This window comes from Equus asinus, chromosome 7 (genome assembly GCF_041296235.1).
Source record: "Equus asinus isolate D_3611 breed Donkey chromosome 7, EquAss-T2T_v2, whole genome shotgun sequence".
Classification (NCBI taxonomy): Eukaryota; Metazoa; Chordata; class Mammalia; order Perissodactyla; family Equidae; genus Equus; species Equus asinus.
The window spans coordinates 69,624,586-69,648,196 of NC_091796.1; the positions used below are offsets into that span (position 1 = coordinate 69,624,586).

Sequence of the window (23,611 nt, forward strand, 5' to 3'; positions counted from 1 at the left end):
CCGGGGTCAGCAAATGTTTTCTATAAGCTGCTCGATAGTAAATGTTTTAGGTTTTGGGGGCCCCAACATCTCTGTGGCAACTACTCAGAAAGCAGCCGTAGACAATGCGGAGGGCATGGCTGTGATCCGTTGAAACTTTATTTACAGAAACTGTTGGTGAGGGGAGAGGTGCCGCATTTGGCCTATGGGCTGTAGTTTGCTCATCTCTAGTGTGGAGTCCATCAGTTTTAACCTGTACTTTCTGGAATATATGTGAAAAGGGTGGGATTTGAAGAGTAGCTGTCTTAATTGGAGGCTCAGTTCACTTGGTTTGCAACCAGGAGAATGTGAACATCGATTCCTGTTGGGGTGGAAGAGAATGTGTAGTGAAAATTATTTGTAGCTTGACAGTAACATTCCAAAAGAGAGACATCCCACTGCGGGTGGAATACACAGTAGAGACTATTGGAACAGAAAAATTAAGTGCTGATCTAGAGTTGTAGTGGAAATACCAAGGAGAAATATTTATAGGGAATTGAAAGTTGAAAAATTTTATTTTGACCCCCCCCCAGCCAAGCTAAGCTAATATAGGATTTAGTTTAGGCTAAGACAGCACATTTAGGAAATGGAATGATCTGAAATTATGGGGCACTTTATCTGAAGAATAGTAAACTCAGGGATACCTATATGCCATTGGGCATACTTTTGAAAACTTGAATTTCTAAAACGTTTTGTACCAGGATTGATGCAGGCCTCTAGTAAGACACTACCATGGATCTGAGCTTTCCTAGTAGCCAAGGAAACTGGTAGTCCTTGGATCTTCTCCTGTCTTCCCACACCACTCCTGACAGCAGGACCAGCTGGCGAGTGGAAAGAGTCTCTGGTCTTGTTCCTTCAGTTATTTGAAGGGTCACAGATTCACAGATGGGGTGCCACAGAGTTTGCCTCTGGAGTTAGGTTTCTGCCTTTCCTCTTTGACTGAAAGAGTTAAAGAAAATGCAATCAAAGTTAACTTGTTCTACTAAGCAATTAGAATTAGACTGTACAAATTTTGATAAAATTCCAAGTAATGTTTAAAACAGCATCATTATAAACCAAAAACATTCATGTAAGTATTTTTTTTGTTTTACCTACCAATCAATTTTTTAAAGTTGTGGTAAAAAATACATTCATACGGGATTTTGAGAGTCATTTGCTAGGTCAGGCTCCCCACTTGTCAAGAATCTATTCAGAATTGCTCCTTGAGCCTTATTTAATTGCTGTGTCTGCAGATTAGTGAGTGACCTTGAGGAAGTCTTTTAATCTCTCAGAGCCTCAGTTTCCATAAAATGAAGATTATCTTTCAAGTCTCCTTTATGATTTGCGGTGATTTTTAGTTGAGCACGTATGCTAGCTCCAGTTTTGCTGGAAATGGGAAAATCAGTGAAGCCCAGAGATCCCTTTGAAGCTATTTGCATGCTTTTAGATGAGGTATTCATAACTTCCTTTTCCTTCAAAACTAAATGGTCTGTTTAGAATGACTTGGAGGATATAATTGACAGTTTTGAAGAGTAGGATATTGGTTCTTTGCGTTGCAGTCTTTTCATCAGTGGGTACGAAGGCTATTTAGAGAGAAATGTTGGCGGCACAAATAATTCATGTTCTTAACATTTTGGCTCAGGTCCTAGTAACATGAGTGTCTTGGATGTCTTTCATCACTTTTGTTGGTTTGTCTGTTTTATGAGATGTCTTTACGATCTTGTGAATGAAAGTGTGAGAGTCGAGCAGCACCCCTGTCCTCAGCTATATGGCTGTCACAGACCCAAATGGAACGCAGAGTCTCTCAGGATGTGTCTCTACAGGGAGCAGGCAGCTGGCTTTTGTAGCCCTTTCCTTTGCTCCACTAAGATATAACAGTTCTCTAAAGCCCCATTCATATTTCATCTTTTTCAAAATATTTCTGAGGTCATCCTCATTGGAAGTGCCCTCTGAACTCTTATGGTACTTAATACCTCTTTTGTGGCATTTGTATCTGTTGCTCTGTCTGTTGCTGTGTTCATGAGTCTCTCCTCTTGTAGACTGTGAGCTCCTTAATGACTGGAACCAAGTTAATTTCTTGTATTGTGTCCCACCCTATTGAGACAATCTTGGATATGGTTAGTTCGTCCTTCCTTTGTGTTCTCATGGCACATTTGCAGGTCAACCTCTCCCTCTTATTGACTTGACTTCTGAAAGGCACAGAGTATGAGTTGTTCAGTTTTGTATTCCTGATCCTTCACATATAGGCCCTGACAAATAGCTGCTTAATTCATGTTTAGATGAATGGAAGAGCGAGTAAAGCTGTAGTTGACCCAGTGAAACACTGGAATATCTACATTTGTATGATTTTTGCTGCTATAGACATCTCCTGGAAGTATGATGTATTGCCCTCTAAACCATCAAATGTGTTGATGACACATAGAAATCGTCTACTTCAAATATTATTTAAATGATGTTCTTCCATCAGAGCCTTTCAGCGAAAGAGCCTCAGGCTACTCTTCGTTAGAAGATTTTAGGATGCGCAGGCTGGCAATGCAGCATATTGTAAGAAGGACGACTTGAATTCAAGTCTCCCCTCTGCTGCTTAGGAATGATTTGACCCTGTGGAGGTCACTTCAGCACTCAGAGATAGTTTCTCATCTGTAAAGTATGAATAAAAACAATATCTGATTGCCTGTGCCTCTCTCTTCTCCCAGGCTTATTGGGAAAATCAAATGATACCATGCATACACAAATACTTCCAAAACCATAAATCACCTTATGAAGGGAATATACTATTGCGTGTTATGAAATAGGGTGACACCCTACGGTTTTAACACTTACATTTTTGTGGTCATATAAAATAGATAATCCAACCTATAATTAGAACAGTTGGCTATTACCCAAACAGGGGCCTCAGGTTCCACCTGTTACACCCACATCCTGCAAAAAAAAGGATAGGAATGCCCAGTTAAACACAGTTTCTTTATTGCCACGCTAGTTCTTTTTCTAGATGGAAAATGAATTTTATGCCCAGAGCACACACTACCTTTTATCGCCATACTCTTGCCTGTTCCAGCTTCTCCATCCCCTTCTTTCTCACCCCCTCACTGGTCGGCATCTTTACCTGTGACACTTTCTTTTGCAGGCTCGATGGTAGAATTTTCAGATTCTTGAGACTTGTCTTAAATTTTGCCTTGTTGTATGCTCTTGCCCCCCACTATGCTCTTTGTATTCCTTTTCGTGCCACGTGGTCTCTCTCTCAAAATCTACTGCTGGGGACAGAGTTAGAGATGAATGGCTAAAATTTTGGATTGTGGCCTGTGTTTAAGAAAGGGGGCTGGTGGTGGTGTTTTCTGAATGCTCCCTATTTAGCAATGATGATGACTTTTATATTCAAGTAACTATGTCTTTTCAGCACCATACATATCAAAACTTGTGTTACTTCCCGGCTTCAAGGAATAAGTCCTCCATAGGTTTATTTAAGATTCCTGGATAGTCAATTTGGCAAAATTTGTGTCCAAAACAGGAACTCTTTGAGAGTTCATATTGATTTGTGAGCAGCAAAATCTTTAGAGCCTTGTCTAAAATGAGACGTTTGTGTTTGGATTTATGACTTGATTGTTAGGTTGACTGTTAGGTTGATTCTTAGAAAATAATAATGCAGGAGCTCGAAAGATAGGAGTTTCTGGTCTGAAAAGGTATGGTGTGTAGAAAGAGAGTGGGCTTTGGGATAAGACGGACATAGTTTAAATCCTGGCTGACACGTCCTTGTTCTATGGATTTTCTTCGTATCTTTATTGTTTTACTGTGATATCTGTTTCCCAGCATGACTATAAAAATTGGCTAAAATGGTGCTTCTTGATGCCCCACGTGATCTCTGACACTTGGGAGGCACTCAGTAAGTAGTAGCTTCCATCTCATTTAGTCAAGTGGAGCATGAGTCAGGGTTCTTTGCATTGTTAAGGGAAGTTCAAGGGGTATTTGGCTTGCGGTTCAGCTGGATCTTGTATTTAAATGGTGTCATTAAAGCCTCCTTATCTCCCCATTGCCTTAGTCTCTTCTCTCAGTTCTGCTTTTTTCTATGCTGGCTTCATTCTTGGGCAGTTTCCAACAAATGGTGGAAAAGGCAGCTGTTGTAAACTGCAGGTGTATACCATGAGGTCCTTATATCTTGGATTCCAGGAAAAAGAAAGTAGCTTTCTCATCTGTAGCATGTGCCCACATAAAGACACCTGGTCTTCTTTGTGTTGTGTGCCCATCCCTGAATCAGTCATTCTATCCAGGGGCTGGAGTGCCCTGATTGGCCAAGCCAATGCCACGTGCCCACGTGTATGGATGGAGAGGCAGGACCACTTGGTTGACTACCCCGATAGAACCATATGGAGAAGAAGGCGAAGTAGTTCCCAAAGGTGTGTGAGGTAGGCAAATAGGTAAAAGACTTGTTCATTAGTGGTAGCGATCAGAGGTCGCAAAGACAGATACAGTGTACCCTGAAATTTTGTTCTCTGTGTGTGTGTGTGCCTGCGAGTGTGCTTTAAGGACTCCTTTGGTGCATTTTGGTTGTGTGTTATTTTAAACTAGAGTTCTTGAGGGGCTAGCTCAGTGGCGTAGTGGTTAAGTTTGTGCCCTCCACTTTGGTGGCCTGGGGTTTGGGGGTTTGGACCTGGGCACGGACTTACACACTGTTCATCAAGCTATGCTGTGGCAGCATCCCACAGACAAAATAGAGGAAGGTTGACACAGATGTTAGCTCAGGGCCAATCTTCCTCTCCAAAAAAACCCCCCAAAAATGAAAAACTAGAGTTCTTGAGCTGAAGCCCACGGTGAACTGTCGGGGATCTGGGAACTTCCTGAAATTGTATACAGCATTTTGTATATATGTATAGAAAAAATAGATTTTCTGAGTTAATGTTGTGCAAATGTGTTCTCCAATAAAGTTAATGGAGGCTTTTTACTTTATAAAATTCTGCAAAAGCTTTGGCGTGTCCTCTGCAAAATGTTGGGAAAACGTTCGGAAAGGTCCTTTCACAACTGTTTTGGAAGATCAGCCATAGATTCTCTTGGAGTTCTGCCACTTCCTATTTCTTCTAGTGGGACCTTTATCTTGAATGACATTTACCAAAAAGGAAAACATTCGTTTTTGAAATGTGGCTAAAATTATCTGTGTTTTGTAAGGTTTGAAGCAATTAATTTTGTGGGAGGTTTTGTGTTGGTAGTTGATAGCTTACCGATTATGGCGCATTCTGGTATGCACAGCTGCCAGGAGAAGCCAGCTGCTGACGTATTTCTTCTTGTTTCTCAGGCGTTGGAGCTGCTACAGTGTCCTGCCATTTTCTTCTCAGTTATAGAATCGTAGACAGAAGAGAGAATTCTGTTTCATCGAAGCCAATTCAAACATTGCAACCAGAAGGAAGGGCTTCCCTGCTTCCTCTAATTATATTCTTTAGCTTCTCAAAGATCAAAAGAATGGTTTACCCAGCAACAGGTAGAAACAATGGGGCTACTACACTCTCCTGTTTTTAGAGGATAAATCAGGTGGTTCTAGGTTTAGGAGTTATGTGCAGACTTTTATGCTATCCTAGGTCCAGAGCTTATTTCTTCAGGTTTCTTAAGTCACAGACTTTCCTTCCTCAAAATTAATTGTTTCCTCTGTGGGGATTTGACATGATGAGGATTAAATTGCTCAAATAAAGACAAGAACAGTGTGCTTCTAGAATGGATCCTCGGGTTCACTTCATTAGATATTAGAACTGGAAAGGATCTCGAAGATTCTTATCCTCCCTCTTTAAAGACAAACTGAGGCTCCAGCAGGCTGAGTAACTTAACCAGAGTCACAGGGCTACATCAGGAGCAGAGCTGGGATTAAGGTGTGGGTCTCCTTTCAAACTAGTGGTTTTTTCCCCAGCTATTCCCACATTTTTCTCAGGCAAAATTTTAACAAATTATCTCCAAAGCATTGTTTTCCTTATCACATAGCACAAATGTAAATGCCGAGGGCAAGAACCAAATTGGCCTTTTCCATCGTCATATGCCTAGTAGGAGCATTAATTAGTAGCAGTAATAGTAGTAATAATAATAATAGTAATAGCAGGAATAATCATCATCATCACGTCCATAAGAGCTTACCATGGGCAGATGTTATTCTTTGTCCTTTACATATATTTACTTATTTAATTCAAACAACAACCCTATGGGCTGGGTACTATTATTATTTTCATTTTACAGATGAGGAAACTGAGGTTCAGACATAGAGGGCCTAGAAATGTACATAGAAGTCACTTAGTAAATAATTGTTGAATCCTTAAAATTTCCAAAGTGCTTTCATAGTCATTATGTAACGTGATGACCCTTCAAGTGGGGGTATGATTCTGAGGAAATAGTAGCCCAGAGAGCTTAAGAGACTGAGGTTAGGAGGATAGTCAGTGGCAGAGCGAGGAGCTACTTTGATCGTGACCTTCTGAACCTGTTAGTGTCATGAGTGGATTTCTACAGAAGCACATTCTAAAGGCCCGTGGCTGGGGAAACTCTGAGCCAGTGTCTGGTTTTATATTTACCCACAGGTTGGCCATTTCCAGCGTTCTTCATTGCTTTGCGTAGATCCAAATTTCTGTCTGGTATCAATTTCTTTCTGCCTGAAGGATTTCCTTTAAAGAGTGTTGGCCTTTGTTCTGCCACACAGTTGTTACTTGGGATCAATGAGCTCATTTTGAGGCTGCTTTTAAGCTTTTTCCAGAGTAGCCTGAGCCTAGGACCCTTTTAGAGACTCTGCCTGATGTTTTATGGAGTATGAGTTCTTTCTACTCAGGCTGGTGGGAATGCAGATTATCCCCAGCCCTGTGTGAACCCTAGGTCCACATGCAGAGCAGACTCAGCCGACAATGTGAGGGGACCCGTCTGTGGATTTCCAGAGCACTAGTTGCCTCAGCCTCCCTGGACTTTTATCTCTTACTCCTCATCTCAGTAAGACCCCTGAACTTGGCTTGGGTTTCCTCGTCCTGCCTGGAGTAAGTTGGGTCAGTAGTAGAGCTCACCTCAAGAATTTCCTTCTTTCAGTTTCATGTAATTGTCCATTTTTCTTGTTATTTGTAGTAGGAAGGCAGTTCCTGTAGTAGTTAATCCTCCGTGGATGGAAGTGGAAGTCCATGTCTTGTCTGAAGTTCCAAACATTAGCGTCCCAGGGGTAACTCTGTGTCACCTGTTTCTCAAGAACACAGACGTCACCCTCTGCTTCCTTTTACTTCCTCTCCTGGGTGCTCCATATTCAAGGGAACGTGGAAATTCCTGGTGAACTGAATTGCTTTTTGAAGCAAGCAGAATATTTGCTCTTGCCTGTTGAAAAAGAGGTGAAAAGCCGTTCACCCCCTCTCCTCACTCACGTCTGTCTGCTCGCAGAGCTGGATAGAGTCTGTAACGTGGAGGGCTCATGCCAGGGCTCAGTCCCTGGGAAGGATCTGCGCAAGAACAAGGTGCACATGTGTTTTGTTCATCCTTGTGTCCCAAGACTGAACAGGGGAGTGGGGCACATTAGGTCCGTGGATGAACGAATGAATAAAAATGTATAAATTACCACACACACGGAATTGTGAATTTGGGATTCGTGTGTATGTGTGCGGGGAGGGGGTGATTCTTGATTGCCTGTGAATTGCACCAATGAAGAAAAACCAGTTTGACATGTATGTGGGGGATGTGTGTGTGTTCGTGTGTGTGTTTAGGTTGATTACTGTGGGCGTCTCAGTCCTGGTTGCTTTTCCAGTATGAGCAGGTATGGTTGTTAACCAGCATGCTTTTCCACGAAGGAGCTGGCTTTTCCCTTTTTGCATGCCACCACCCAGTGAGGTGGGGCAGTGTTTATAAGAGGAGCCAGGAACCAGGTTAGCAAGAGCATTTGCCACAGCTTTGTTTACTGCTGAGGAAGAGGAGGGAGCCCTAAGGAAAACAGACCATCCTGGTTGATTATTCTCGTGGAATGGAAAGTGGTACCTGTAAGGTAAATGGGGATTTTAGGAGGAAAAACAAGAGATGTGGGGACAGGGGAAAGGTGATGGCACGGATGTAGAGATCACGGCTAAGTAAGAGTTCAGTGTTTCCTGTCATGTCTTCAGGTAGATTGAATGCTCCCTTGAAATGCAATGCCTAACTTTCTTGACTTTGTTATTTTGAGTTCTCTTTTACTGTTATACCACCTCTTATTTTGGCCTTAATTTTCTTGTCTTTCTTTAAAAAATAGTGACCAATGTTTGCCTTTGTCTGTTGTGATCAGCTGTTGCGCTTCCGTGTGGTGCGCTCTTGTAAGTGATACTCTCCATTACCGTATTTGCGTGCTTATTGAAGGTTGGGTCAGAAGCCGTGAATGTAACAGGATCCACTGAGCTTTAGAGCTGGGCTTTAGGAAGCAGAACCGTGAGATTACTAAGCAGATTCGTTCCTTTTGGGTCAAACTTCCCAATGAATACCTAACAAAACTTCCTTAATTAGACGCTTTTAGTCTTTTACATAGTGTTGCGGGGGCTGCCTCCTGGAAAGTCGATGTCCTGAAGATAAAGATAGCGATATTTACTTCTGTAGCAAAAAATACAGTGGATTGGAGGGGATTCCAAATTGTACTATTTTGACGAAAGTGAGCAGCTGTGCATTCTGTTGCTATGGTGATGAGATGGAATTGCATTGATATACAGTATTGTCTTTAGTAAATGGTTTGGTAGCTTCCCCTCCACTGCCCCACCTCTCCCATTCTAAATTAATCATGTTTAAAGGAAAAAAGTCTCTGCTCATATTGATGTTTTGCAGTTTAACAGATTGTTTTCATTTTGAGAACTAACAATTGTAGGGTTGGGTGTGGTGAAATGGAAAAGTGCAGAAATGAAAACATTCTGTAAACCAAGGTCAAAGTATATTCATTGACAGTGGACTGTGTTCCTAGGAGGACTAAATGAGACACTTAAGGACTCATTGCTTATCTCTGATTAACTGAGACAACAAATGGTTGTAAAGCACATTGAAAGTGCCTGGCATGTTGAAGAGAGCTGATAAATGAAAGTTAGTTAATTTTTTAAAAAGACTAGTTTAAAAACAAATATTGCTAAACCTTTCTAAACTTTTAGAAACAGCTTGATAATTAAGGCAAAAAAATGTGGTCCAAGCCAATGTTAAAAAAAAAATCAGAATGGAAGGGACTAAGATGCAAGCAAGTTCCCTTCCTTCTCCAATCACCATTCTATTCTTCAGAAGGAGCCACTCTTCATGGGTTTTTATGTTATTTTATCACATGTTAGACAATTCTTTGTTTTAATAAGTATATCCTTTTCACATTTAGGATATACCATGTTTATTATGCAACTTGGACCTTTTATTTTATATACTTTAGACCTCTGAACATCAGAAAAGATGTCTCATTCTTTTTAGTGGCCGTATAGTATTTCAGTATACAGAGGTACCCTAAATCATTTAACCAGTCCTGTATCGATGGCTTCCCATATTTGGCCACTTGGTGACTTTTGGCTGTTTGACAATATTCCTTAGAATATGAAGTCCAAATATTAAGCTCAGTCCATCTGCTCCAGTCTTAGTAAATGAGTTGAAGTAACAATTTAAAACAGAGCTTTTCTTGTTATCTCATCTAGATCAAATTTTGCAAGAGAGGCAGTCTCTTCAGTGTCTAGTCTTCTTGATTACCCAATAAAGCAATTACTACTCTCACCTGATTACATAGAAGGTTACAGAGTTGGGTGGAGTGGGCACATTGGAGAGTGTCAGCTTCCCTTCACACTTCCCTTTGGATGACTGTGGAATGACTTTTTCTTTTTTTTTTTTTCGGCCTGGGCTTAAATTAAGTGTGTGGTGATCCATGTGTAGTCGTTAAAATTCAGTAAAGATCTTTCTTCACTATTTGTTTCCTTCTGCAGTTTCAGAACTGTTTGTTAAGCTATGTGAATAATTTCCCAAGGATATTTATCGTGTGGAGGGAAATCATCATTGAGAAAACATACTGTTTATTGTAGCTGCTGGTAACTTTTATTGATTGTCAGCTTTGTTTAATGAAAGAGATGATATTCATCCACTCAGCATATGTGTTCTTGTGTCCTTAGCATGTGCCCACCAGCTCTGACGACTTTCCTCCACCCCTTGTCCCATCTTCAAAGTCTGTGCATTGTTTTGATTGTGTATAAATCAGGCAGTTTTGAAGTGCATATTAAAGGGAAAACACTCTCTGTTTTCCTGAGAGCACGCGCCTCAACTTTCTACTTTCTCACAATATCTTTGTATGGCTTCTTAGCACCCAGAAATGACATCCTTATACAGTTCTTCCCAGGTCATACTGGGATTTCTGGAAGTGACTTGGAACTCAATTGCCAAAGGAGACTGTTAACTCAACAGGTATCAGAACAATTTCCTGGTGTCTCAGTATTTTCCCAAAGCTCGATAGACATATTGCAGAGATGCCAATTTGTTCAGAACTGGTCATCATTGTCCTATGAGCTGTGTGTACTTATGTTCTAGTATCTTGTAACAATCTCAGAAAAACCCGTTTTCCTTTTCCTTTTCCAGTGGGCATTTACTTCCAAAGTAATGGTAAGTTTATTTCACTGGGGCTGATACCAGCATACTGGTAATCATTTGGCAGTTCTCAGAATTATTGATTTCCTTTCCAGCTGTTTACAATGAATATTTAGTGATGTTTGAAGGAATCAGGTTTCAATTACATAAACTTTTGGGAGGTGTGGGCAGGAAATAATTAGAATCTTATCTCATAGGACTATTGTCAACATTGAGACCTCAATTTCACAAAATTCCTTGATAAAATCTTAACTTGGTCCTGGAAGGACCATTCTTGCCTCTTATAAATTCATACAATCACTGTGTTTTCACATGGTTCTATAAGCAGTGTGGCGACATTTTTATTGATTGATAAGGAGTCCCTGGCGTGTTGAAGAGGGTTGATAAATGGAATATTTCACCTTTAAAGATGGAAACTCAGGAGCATGTACTTGAGAGAAAATTGCTGGAAACCAACTTTAAAGTTGTTGTAGCCAAACAGCCAGTGTCCAGGCAAGTATGGATTATGCATACTTTTTTTTGTGATGCCCTTATCATTTCTGATCCACAAGAGAAGTATAATTGAAACAGAGCGAAATAAAAGAAAAAAATAATAGAACTTCCCAACTTCTCTTCTTACTGGTGCCGTGACCATTTGAAGAACTTCCAACAGAATGGCTTTAGCAAACCAGAAATTCTCCAAAAATCGCTACTTGGGACATGTAGAATTTAAAACAAAACAAAATATTTTTGTAAAGTTTATCACCTTTGTCATCCCAATAGCTGGTGCCTGCGGCCTTGGGAATATTCTCCCTCTCTGTTTCATCAAGGTTACATCTAACATTACATTGAAGTTTTTAGATTTGTTGGTTGACATAGAACAACTTTTAAATGGGCCATTTTGGTGGGTCTACAAATCAATATAATATTGACAGTGAAGCAGTCGGCGTGGGTTTCAAGTATGCACAAAGTGAGCTGTAATTTTAAATAAAAGAATCATTACAGTGACTAATGGGTTATTCAGGTGCATACTTAGAGTTTTAACAGGGCTGTTGAGAAGGCTTGTAGACTTTCTAGTTTCAATAAAATACTGATATCTGCATGATGCACTTGTGAAAGTTCAGTATCCATGTGAAACTTCCTATAGGCTCCCAAAACTTGGATGCACGTGGAAATAATAGCCACCATTTATTGAGCATGTGCTGAGCATTTGGCTAAATTCTTTAGCGACTTTACAGTTACTACTTCCAATTCTGGAAGGATTTCTGTGCATTCACGTATATAGGGGTGTGTGTGTGTCTAGCTACAAATACAGTTTTTAGTTTTAACATAAATGGTGATACATATTTATTGTTATACAACTTGATTTCTTTCTTTCTTTTCTTTTTTCCTCTGAATATGTTAGATCTTTCCATGTCACTATCCATGGACCTAGCCCATTTTTTGAACCTGGGCATAGGTTTCTGTAGCACTAGTTCTCAGACTTAGCTACACATTGGAATCAGCTGCGGAGTTTGAAAAGATACCCATGCCTGGGCCCCTAACACCAGAGATTGTGATATAATTGGTATGGGATAAGGCCTGGGCATGGGAGTCTGAGAACCTGTGTTTTATACTTTGGGTGCACCTACATTTGTTAAAACATTCTCCTGTTGAAGGACACTTAGACATTCTCTATTATGAATAAGGAATCCTGTTTTCTTTCTGTTACAGCATTGTAGTGAACATCCTTGTTAATATATCTCTGTGCCCGTGTGTGAGGATATCTGTAGGTTAATCCCTTGATATGGAATCTAAGAATTTTTAGGTGTGGATTAAGGGGCCAGTCCATTAAAAACAACAATAGGCACTGCAGGATGGCCCTCCGCTGAGCTGATACAATTGACTTTCCCATCCACAGCTTATTAGATTGCCCGTTGTGGGGCTGAGGTTTTTTTCTTTTTTCTGGTCTTCTCCGCCACCCCTTTTCTTTCATCCCCTCTCTCCCCCCAGTGTTAAAAATAAAAGTTTGTTCTGACTTTGGAGGGTTGTGTATCTAAGTGCTCATGGAGGTTCCCAACATGAAGGGAGACTGAGGAAATTCCATGTCAAAGTTTTATTTCTATAGGTCATTGTAGTGCAGTCTTTGGAAATTAGTTTTATAGGCTGCCCTGACAAAGCAATGCCTCCGCTTCTAATCATTAGAGGGAGCGTGCCTCTCTCATCAAGGGCTGGGGCAGTGCTGACTGCAGAGCAGCACCACGAGAGCCACACAACGCCTGAAGCAGGTGGAGGCTGGAGTGCCTCTTTACCGCCTCTTTCTGCACCTGAGCTTGCATTCCGCCGAAGCTTCTACTGTCTTCCCATAAACCTCTCTTGAAGATTTATGATGTAAAATTTGTAGGTAGGATTTTTATGAAGGTCAGGGTGCTTCTTTTGAAGGGAGTTCCAGCTTTCATAATGTGACTCCATCATCTGTCCTTATTGTTTCTGGGTGGCTTCTTCCTGCTTCGTCATGAGCAGAACTCATTGGGAACAGCCCGAGCATAGGTGTGGTGCTGGCCTTGCCCAAAGTGAGCCCCTCTGAGCAGCCAGCGTTGTGGGGAGACTCAAAATCTAGTAAACAACTCACCACACTGTAATTTTAAACCCAGGAATCACTGTGTACTTAGCTTTCTATGAAGATTTTTTCCATTTTTAGTGGCAAATGTTGGCTGTGTGCACACGTGTTCAGAATGATCTTTCTGAGGCAGAAGTGTGAAAGCCAGTGGCCCCAGGGGCTTGCAGTAGGTTTTCTGTCTTGGTGACCAATTCACACTTTCCTGGGCAGGCCAGATGCCTCTAATGTAAGAAGTAGAATCATAAGTAGATGAGATCAGTGACTGAGGAAAATGTGAAGAGGAATTGGGTCAGTGTCGCAAATGTCAGCGTCCTTGTAGTGACTAAGTTGGGTGTGCTGTGTGGTAGTTCTTGTATAAGTGGTTGGACTGAAATATTAAACCTGTTGAGTGTTTCAAAATATATGGGAAAGTGAAGATTTCTTTTAATCTGAGAGAATTTAATCTGAGATTAAATCTAATTTAATCTGAGAGAATTTAAACCCTGAGAGAATTTCCCACAGTTTGCAGCTAAGCTGACTAACCTGCAGAGCCCTGGATTTAGTGATGACAACGGCCTCACAGAGATTAACCAGCCTCATTCCAGGAATTTGTTCTGCTGATACACACAGGAATGTCAGAGAGAGGAATCTGGTTAACAGAATTCTAGCAAACAGTAGTTAACAAATATAAATCGCCCCTCCAACTTTTTAGTGTGGTTTTCACTTCCCTTTGTAATGTCCTTAAATCCATCAGATGTTTGGAGAGGACTTGAGGATGCTGAAGTCTTTCCTAAAGTCACCCCGGGAAAGAAGTGGTTGAGCTGGTATTTGAACCCGGGTCGCGACTCCACCATTGCCTGTATCATATTGTGTCTGTTCATCGGTTTTTCCCCAACTGAAAAGCAGAGACATTTGCTGTGAGAAAGACGGGGGTTTCTTAACAGTTACCAGAGAGCGAGGCTAATTTTAACCAAGAATGTTTGTTCTACGTGGTGTTTCATTTTCTCCTGTTGCAGTTGGATTAAAGTAATCTTGGTATAAGAGTGGTCAGAAGAACATGAAAAGAAGAAGGTAATTAGTGAGTTTTAAAATTTGCTTTCAGTAAACGTGAACATACAAAACCCCTAGGCGAGCTTGTATTTCTTTATTTTCAGTCTGGAGAACTGTAGTTTCCCTGGGATGCCAGCAGACATTATTCTCTGGGTACAAATAAAAATTACATCTACTTGGCAATAAAATGCCTCGATGATAGAATGTAGTGGTAATATTTGAGAAGGAAGAAGATTGAACAGCATCTGGTATGGGGGCTGTAAGGGCGGTAGCTGTGCTCGCTTTTCCAGGGGACCACGTCTTATGGCCTCACTGAGGAGAGGGACTTAACCTAACCGTGAGGACGGTGGCGTGCGTGAATCCTTGGCCCAGAGTGCTTCCAGTTTAGCTTCTCTAACCCATACTGAACTTTGCTTGAAGATCTGGAAAACATAGTTGTTCAACCTAAGTATATATCTATTCAACCTTTTCTCTCTCAGGGTTTGCCAGAATTATTTCAGTTGTGAGAATTTTCAAATAAATGCGTAACAATATATTTCTTTTTAGGCAATGTCTTTTAACGTCATTTGCATTTTCTGTGTGGATGGCACCAAAGGGTTGGCAGCTTGTTGGGGAGATCTGAAACCTAAAGTATCTGAAGGTGGGCATTGCGGTGGGGAGACATTTTAAGAGGTACCACGTTTACCTGTAGTGGTGACGACTCTGACTACAGGCGTTACTGCAGTGGGGTCAGCAGAGGACCGGAGCAGATGGAGTGCAGGTGATTGCTGGTGTCTTGCAATGTACAAGTGTTCTTTTCCAGTGACTGTGATGTCTTACTCTCGTATCCTTTGTGAAAGAGCTGCTGGGTGACTCAAGAAAGTTGCATTATTTTACATGTTTGTTTAAAGAACAAAACTTGGCCTCTTGGAAGAGTGAGAGCTTTGATGTGACAAAGCTGGCCATTGAGTCCTAGCTTCCTGTGTAACCCCGTCATTTAAATATGTCTTTGTACAATCTGAGTGGATCCCTTAAGAGGCAGTGAAGACAGAAACCCAAAGGGGGAAAATGATTTGCATTTCTTTCAGCTTCAGCTTAAAATTGTTTATTGTCTTAACTCAGACCAGCAACAGGTCAGCAGGCCCAAGGGCACAGGCGCTCTGGCAAGGCTCTGCTTTCTTTGGTGGGGAGCTCCAATGACACTTTAGGTTTGGCTCTTCTCCCAGATGATCGAGACGAGATGTCCTGGCTTCCAGACTGGTTTCTGTCACGTGAACAGCACAAATTTCCTAACTCGAGAACTGTGTTGTATTGGCTTTAAGGATTTATGCCCTAAACCCATGGTTAAAGTTTTGAGTCATGACAGAGCAGTCATTGCCAGTTTTTTAGGGTGAAATCTGGAGGTCTCCTCCTTTGCCCTTTCCCTGAGGAGGGGGTGTTTTCTGGGGGGAGTCTGACTTGGGCTTGGAGAAAGACTGTTAATTATGTGTTGGTTGAGGCCTGGTCTGGCTTGAGGGTGTGCTTGGGCTTCACTTGTTTCCTTCCTCTCTTATCTAGGGAGGAAGTGGGGAAGGAAGAGGCCTGGTTCTGGCTTCCACTTTGCCCACCCCCACCTACACTGATGCAGGGCGGACAGAGGAGGGAGTGGGCTTTGCTTCTGCTGGCCTGCTTTAGGCAGTGGAGCAGAAAGTGTTTTCAGAGTGCCAGCGGCTTTTTTGAATGTTTGGGTTTGGGTTTCCCCATCGATGGTGGGGTGCCCAGATTGTTCAGAAAAGTCACTGGGCTGAGAGGACTGACTGCTGGGTGAATTTCCAGGAGACACTCCAAGAAGTGCCCTATTAGAACATGCTTTGGGGACCAAGTGTGTGGGAAGGGCTGTCCCTCCACTGGACACACTCACTGAGAAACGCCCTTTCCGTTTCCTGGTGGAGAGGATGCTGAAACTTGCGGAGAAAACACATCCCCTTTCAAACGTTTCTCCTACAACCTTTAGGCTGTATCCCATGATTTTTTAAAGCTCCAAATAGTATTTGGCATCTGGTGTACTTGGGAAATGAAACCAGACATGAGGAATGTGAGAGGGGAGAGAGATGGCCAAGGAAAGATGCAAAGCAATTTTTTCCTTTCACATTCTTCTTGATAAGAGAATTTGGATTAGCATTATCGTGTTGTTGAAACCCAAATTGCATGTCAGGGCCCTTTGGAAAATTGCAGACTGTTGGGTAAACTGCAGCCCTGAAAACAATAGGCATGGCAATTAAAATGAGAGCTCTCCCAACCGTTCTCTTTAAAGTTACTCTCATGGTGTAAATTTTTTTTCTTGTTCCTCTTTTTATGCCTGTGACATTGTTTCAGAAATTCCAGGGACTATTTATAATAAACAATGACAGTATTTTAGTGTTGAAATTATAATTGGAGAATTCAATGTGAAATACTGTCTGTCTTGATTAAAATAATAGAAGTGGGGCACGACATGTGTGGTCCCCACTGCACTTTGCACTACGTGCAGAAACTCTCAGCTGTTCAACCCACTTGGTGGCTGGCAGGAACTCATTGTCTCTCCGTCTCTCCCTTCCTCCAGCATCTAAGCTGTTGTTTCCCCATAACCGCTTTGGTTAGAGAAAAACCTTGGAAACTTAGCCAGCGAGCTTATCTCTCTGTCTTATAGAGGCAGAAGTCCCTGATGCCACGCGCTGAAATGATGTGTGTATCGTACACATCTATTTTGTCAACATGACCTTCAGGTTTCCCCGTATATCAGGTACTATTGTGTGTTGCTTTGTGGAAAATAGACTTTACATATCACGTATATGTTGCAACTTGGTATTATCAAAGGAAGAGTGTTAAGGAGGGTTTTCTTGTGGACTATAAGTTGTTCTCCAATGTTTTTATCATCATGATGATCACCATCTATATTCTTTAAAATTTGGCTGTCATTTTTTTACTGTAACCACATTGAGAGTCTCGTTTGTTTTGTTGAAGAGCAGTACAAATGACTCTGACTTCCAGATAGGCCAGAGATGGATTAAATTTCTTACTCTTTGCTAAGCAAAATGCACCTGCTCCAGAATCTTAAGTAGCTTTTTAATTGCTTCCTTGTGCACAGCATAGCAATAGTCATCTGTAATGTTATAGATGGATTGCATTTTGGATGTCCCAGAATTGACTTCTTTCCCTCTGCAACGATGCCAGAAGCTGAGATTAGAAGATGTGTTCTGGTTGGGGGCCCAGCTGTCATGCTGGAATTAGTCCTTTCCCTTAGGATGATCTGATTAAAAAGGGGCCAAGATGTGGAAACACAGGCCCCTGGTTTCAGTAACTTTGCATTCCCTCCTCATTGGACAGAAAGACCAACTTCACTGCTCCCTAAATGTCCTCACTAGGCTGTGACCTCCCTAATCTGTGGATTTTCTTTCTCTGCATCTCTAGCACCTAACACTGTGTCTGGCCTATTGAGGAATCTTGGCTATGATAGCTGAGTAAGTGAATACTTTCTTGGGCAAAGTGTTCACTGAATGTAGGGAATGGGGAAAAGTCTGAAAGATTCTATCAATGTGTCTATTCTAATGGAACTTACTTGAGGATGGGTGTAAAAATCAGGCACCAGCTAGTTCAGCCAGAAGGAACCCCCTTCTCCAGGGAAGCTGCAGGTACCCAGAGGGTGAAGTCTGTGGGCAAGGCTACTGTCAGCATCCAAAAGCTTGACAAGTGACTCAGGAACACTTGGCGACCTGATTGACTTCAAATGTTTGGGCAGTTGTGAAAAACAGATCTGCAGGCAACTGTGGGAAGAACACCCACTTACGTACCCCGAAAGTCAGAGATGAGCCCATCTGTTCACTTAGGCATTTCTGCTTCGGCATTCAACAAATATTTATTGAGAATATACTGTGTGCCAGGGACTGAATGAAACTTAGTCCCTGTCTTCAGGATCTCATGGTGTAGTGGAGGAAATGGACATGAATTTACAAAAAATAATGCAGAGAAGCAAAAAAATATTCAACTATGTAGATGGTGCTAGGGGTGTGGAAAGAAATGTGTGACCATCTCTGGGAAACTTAAGGCTCATGAAAGCAGCCGTATTTGAGCAGATCTTGAATGGTGAGTGGCAGATGGTCAGGTAAAGAAGGACAAGAGCACCCTGGGCTGAGAGGACTGCAGGATGTGGGCTCAGAAGTGTGATTCCTGTCAAGGTCTGGTGACTGTGTGCACAAGTGTGAGGTGGGCACATGGGTGCGCAGTGTTCAGGGTGTTGGGAGATGAGGGTAGAAAATAGACAGGGCCCAGGCCGTGGAGGGTCTTGTGGTCCAGGCCAGAAAGTTGGACTGTATCCAGGAGACACTGCAGAGCTGAGTGACAGAATCAGATTTATGATGTGCTGAGAATAAATCCCAGACTCCTCACTCTGGCCTACAAGGCCCTGGGGTCTGGGCCCCTGTCCTCTGTAGCCTCATCTCTCTCAACCTCCCGTTACTCACATTGCTCCAGCTGCACTGGTTTCCCTCCCTGACTCAAGCAGGCGAAGCTCCCCACCTGTTCTGGGCTTCTGCACACACTCGCGCTGCCTGGAATCCTCTTCCCCGACACTTTGCAGGGCTAGTCCCATGGATCCATTAGGACTCAGCTTAAACGCCCCGTCTCTGGAGAGGCCTTCCCTGATCACACTGCCTGAAGTAGCTGTCCCCTCCCACCACCACTACCATCACCACCATTTTCTTTCACTTTCTTCTGGCATCCCCTATAACACTAACCAAAATCAATAATTTTGTTTTAGTTGACTTAATTTTTTTCTGTCTTTTCCAGAGCAAATAAGCTCCCTACGGGTACACCGAAATGGGAATTTTCATCCCTCTTTCCTTAGTGCCTAGCACAGTGTTTGGCACATGGTCAGTAATCGATAAACATTTGACTTAGTGAATTAAGCGAATGAATGTGGACTAGAGCAGCTGATGGCGGCCTTCAACCCTTAGGCCAACATGGGCACACCATCTATTTTTGTATGGTCCAGGAGCTAAGAATGATTTTCACATTTTTAAGTGATAAAACAAAAAAGAATAATACTTTGTGACATGAGAAAGTTATATGAAATTCAAATTTTGGTGTTTATAAATAAAGTTTTATTGGCACACAGGCATCCATGTTCACAGATGTCTGTGACTGCTTTCGTGATAAAACAGCAGCGTTGAGGAGTTGTGACAGAGGCTTAGTAGCCCAGAAAGCCTAAAGTATTTACTATCGGGCCCTTTACAGAAAAGATTTGTCAACCCCTCGACTGGGGTATCAAGGTCAGGGAGAAGAGTAAGAAACTGTTGTAGTCGTTCAGATGAGAGATAGGGGAGGCTGAACGAAGGTTGAGGCCCTGAGGTTGGAGAGGGTGGGGACTGGATTCCAGCGGGATTAAGCAAGCGGGTCCCCTGACCTCTGCCAAGCTTCCCCGCCCCACTCCCAACCAATTAAGCTCCTCTGAATCAACATCTCTTTACCTTTACCAGCAAATCAAGTATCTCCCAAACTTCTCTCTGCCTAAGTGCCCTGCTGCCTCTCAAGTCTCCTAAGTCTCGCTGTGAAATGAGGATGATGGAATGAAATGATGGGTGTGAATGGGATTACTAAAATCACGCACACCGGCAGTTGTTGGAATCACTCATTAGTGAAGTGCTAGGGCGGTTAGGGGGGCTGGGCAGAGTGTCAGCTGCCACTGAGGGGTCAAGTGGGATGCTTACTTTTGCTTCCTATTCTGTTCTATCTCTAGGGGACTAGGCTCTGAAAACTGAAGTTCCAAATATGTGTATTAAAAATGGTTGCTTGTGGGGGCCGGCCCCATGGCCTAGTGGTTAAATTTGGTGTGTCTCGCTTTGGTGGCCCAGGTTCACAGGTTTGGATCCCAGGTGTGGACCTACACCACTCGTCAGCCATCCTGTGGTGGCAACCCACGTGTAAATAGAGGAAGATTGGCACAGATGTTAGCTCAGGGTGAATCTTCCTCACCAAAGAAAAAGAGATTGCTTGTTGGAGATCTCAAAGCTTTGCCATCGTCTACAGTTTAAGGATGGGTTTAATGGAAGACCTTGTATTTGGGGTTCCACAGAGGAGCCAGCGTCAAAACTTGGCCTATGGGCTTTACTGAGGCTTTTAAACACAAATCACCTGTCAAAGGCAATATTTTGTCTTTATTAAAATGGTTTCAATTAGGTTCTTAAATGTAATAGGCTCTGTCTCTTATTACTCATCTTAGAAACTAGACAAGACCTTCATATTCTTTTGTTTATAGAACTGTGGCATTTTTTTTAAGACTTGAAAAATACTTTCAACTGATTTTTTAGATCTTAACATGTCTTCTGCACCCCTCCTTGATACAGCCAGAATGTAATATAAGTTGGGTTTAAGTGAAGCAATTTGTAAAATGCAAAAGTAAAGCCATCGCTCTCTTTATTCGTTTCCCAAATACTTTGGTCATACTCCTATATGTGCACGGCACCAAGTGACACATGTTATGAGCACTTTTCCTCCTGGAATTGACTCTTGAATGGGGGAAGGAAGACCCAGACCACAGATTACTGTAACTGTTGGCTGTGCCACATGGGGGTCCCAAAACGCTAAGAAGGCCCAGACCACGTTCAGCTGGGTAGGTTAGCAAGACTGCCTGCGAGTGAGCTAGAAGGCTGAGCTTGGACCCAAGGACCTTCCAGGAGCTGGCCCATGCCCCCATCTCCCAGCAGCCTGAACACTGCCTCCCTGTTAGACCTTGACAGTGGTCCCTGAACAGTCTCTCTTCACTTTCCTGATGGTCGAGTGACAGGATATGCAGGACGCTGGCCTGGCTACTGAGTGGGATATGGTTCCTGCCCTCAGGACAGACACTGGAGACAAACCTTAACGGTTATGTTTTAATGAGCTAAATCTTAACTCCCATCTGCTGGTGCACATCAGTGCTGTTGCTGCCTGCCCGTGCTGGTTAACAAAGTGTGCAAGAACTGTACACTTAGAGAAATTCCTACAGCAGTTTGACATTGCCGAGATGTTTGCACTGTATTTTACAAAAGTAGTTTATAACAGGTTGGAGGGAGAGCAACTTCACCACGGAGAGTTTGAGAAGCTGGTGTATAGATCACCATAACTTGGATGTTTTTGATAGGAACAGTTTTACATACACATTCCCCCCCCGTCATATAAACAAAAATCATATAAAGTGTTTTTTAAAATCTCATCTCATGTTATTAACTGTGAAAGTAGTATATCTTTATTGTGATAACAACTTGGAAAGTACAGAAGAGTTTTTCGTTTTTTCTTTTAAGTGATCTGTACGTCTGACATGAGCTAACTGCTGCTCACATTTTGGTGCATTTCTCTTGTCCTTTTTCCTGCTCATAGATGTAAATTTTTTCTTACATAAATGGGACATTGTACACATATTCTTTGTTTTATATATCATAAGTATTTGCATGTCATTAACATCTTTTACAAAGGACCACTCAGGAGTCTGTCATCTAGTTGTGCCATGATTTATTTACCCTTTTCCTTTAGTCCTCTGTTACTAGCACTTGTTTTATGCCTTTGTTTGCTATTATAGTTAATGCTCTGAAAACTTTTGTTACAACGTCTTTGATAGTATCTCTGAATATTTCTTTAGAATGTATTTCCAGAAGTAGAAATACTTGGTCAAAAGATATGGCTATTTTAAGACTTTGATAAATTGCCCTTTAGAAATGTCAAAGCACATTTCAGCTACCACCAGCAGTGGGTCGGCTCCCCACACTGAGGACTCTCAGGATCAGTACTGTCAGGGTGGGGAGAATGTTGACAAAGACAAGGGCAGAAGGAATGAGTGGACCACTTGGATGGATGATGAGAGGAGAGAAGATGGTCATGGGGCATGGAAAATGGTCTGTTGGCTAAAGTATAGGATATTTTTAAGGAAATAGAAAAGACGAAAAAGTTGAGTTGGATCTGATTTGGGTGGGGCACTGAAAGCCAATTTAGAATAGTATTGGGGAGACTTTGTGGGTTCTGAGCAGGGAGATGAGTGCCCCAAGGCTCTGCTAGGGGAAGATGGTGGTATCCGCACAACCCATGTCATATCACCACTCATTCCCTATATGCTCCATGTCCCTTCCCACCTCCTGCCTTTGCTTGCACTGTTCCCTCTGCCTAAATGTCCTCTTTCCATAATCTATCAAAGCTCCACTCATCCATCAAAGACCATTCCCAGATTTTCTACTACGTACTTCTTGCTCCATTATGTAGAACTTACTGATGTGATATTCTGTATTACCTCTGTTATAACTATTTGGTGCACTGTTCTCTCCCACCGTATTGTAAGCATCTAGTGACCCATTCTTTCTGTATCCTTAGGAGCTTACTGTTGTGCCTGGAATATAGTAGGTATTAATACACATTTGCCAAGGGAATTCCAAGTACTACATATGTCTCCTGTGACCTTGCACAAGTGCCCCCTAGGCCAGGAGATGTATGCTTCAACATAATGGGATAGTGGATGTCTCAAATCATCATGTAGGGCTCCCTGAGGGCACCCTGCTGTTAACATTTCCCCTCCTTGCTCCTCCCAAAGACTTCCAGTTGCCAGCTTTCAGAGGCCACTATCCCTTAGAGTGAGTGGAGACCTTGACTCTAGAAGTGTTTGCAAATCATAGTTACTTATGAGAACTTTTACCTGAGTTTGCATCATTGTGTTAATTACAAAATCAAGAAATTTGTGGCAGATTTTGGAATTGGATTCTCTGATTTGGAAGAGAGGCTGTAAGTTGTTGAGTTTTACTTTTAAAACTTAAGAACAAAACCGAAGTTCAAAGAAGACATCCATTTCCTCACTGTGCAGAACTAACCATTGTTATATGTGGGCACACTTGCTTCTAGTCTCTCTTCTGTGCGTATACTTTTATTTTTAATTGTATAAATAATATATGAATACATTGTTCTTTAAAATTATAAAATCTTACAGATAAAGCTTAAGGCTCCCTTGACTTTCATCCCCACCTCCCATAGTTTTAAGTTTTTTTGAAGTAAAGTCCTTGGTTTAAGTGAGATTTTATGTAGAAGTCCAACATCCCTCCAGTAAATATGTGAGCATCCCACGTCCATGTGTCCCATGTACTATCATGTGCTGGGGACAGCGATGAATAATGTGTGCGGGGCCCCTGCCACCATGAAATAATCATATAGGATAATTTCAGTGATGACTACCGTGAAGAATGTCACACAGGGTGAAGGGATAGAGAGTGACTGGAGTGGGAAAGAGGACTGCTGCAGACACGCTTTTGGGGATGACCTCTCTGAGAAAGTGAAATTCAAGCTCAGGCCTTAATGAAGAGGAAAAATCAGCCATTCACAGATGTGGGCCAGAACATGCCAGTCAAGGACAAAGCTGATGCAAAGGCCCTGAGGTGGGAGCCAGCATGATCTGTGTAGCTGAAGTACAGTGACTGATACGAAGAGTGCTACATGCTGAGGTGGAGAGGCAGGTAGGGGCCAGAT

The 23,611-nt window shown here is 42.2% G+C and overlaps 1 protein-coding gene across 10 annotated transcripts in view; it reads left to right on the forward strand.

Moving 5' to 3' along the window:
- The window catches only part of DAAM1 (dishevelled associated activator of morphogenesis 1), a 169,741-nt gene that overhangs the window by 47,667 nt on the left and 98,463 nt on the right, over positions 1–23,611 (forward strand). The window contains exon 1 of one of the 10 annotated variants that reach the window (XM_070513702.1): positions 7,844–7,966. The exons of the other annotated variants lie outside the window; for them this stretch is intronic. The gene's annotated coding sequence lies outside the window, so the exon portion shown is untranslated. Of the gene's footprint in view, positions 1–7,843; positions 7,967–23,611 lie in introns of those variants that run through there. 10 annotated transcript variants of the gene reach the window in all.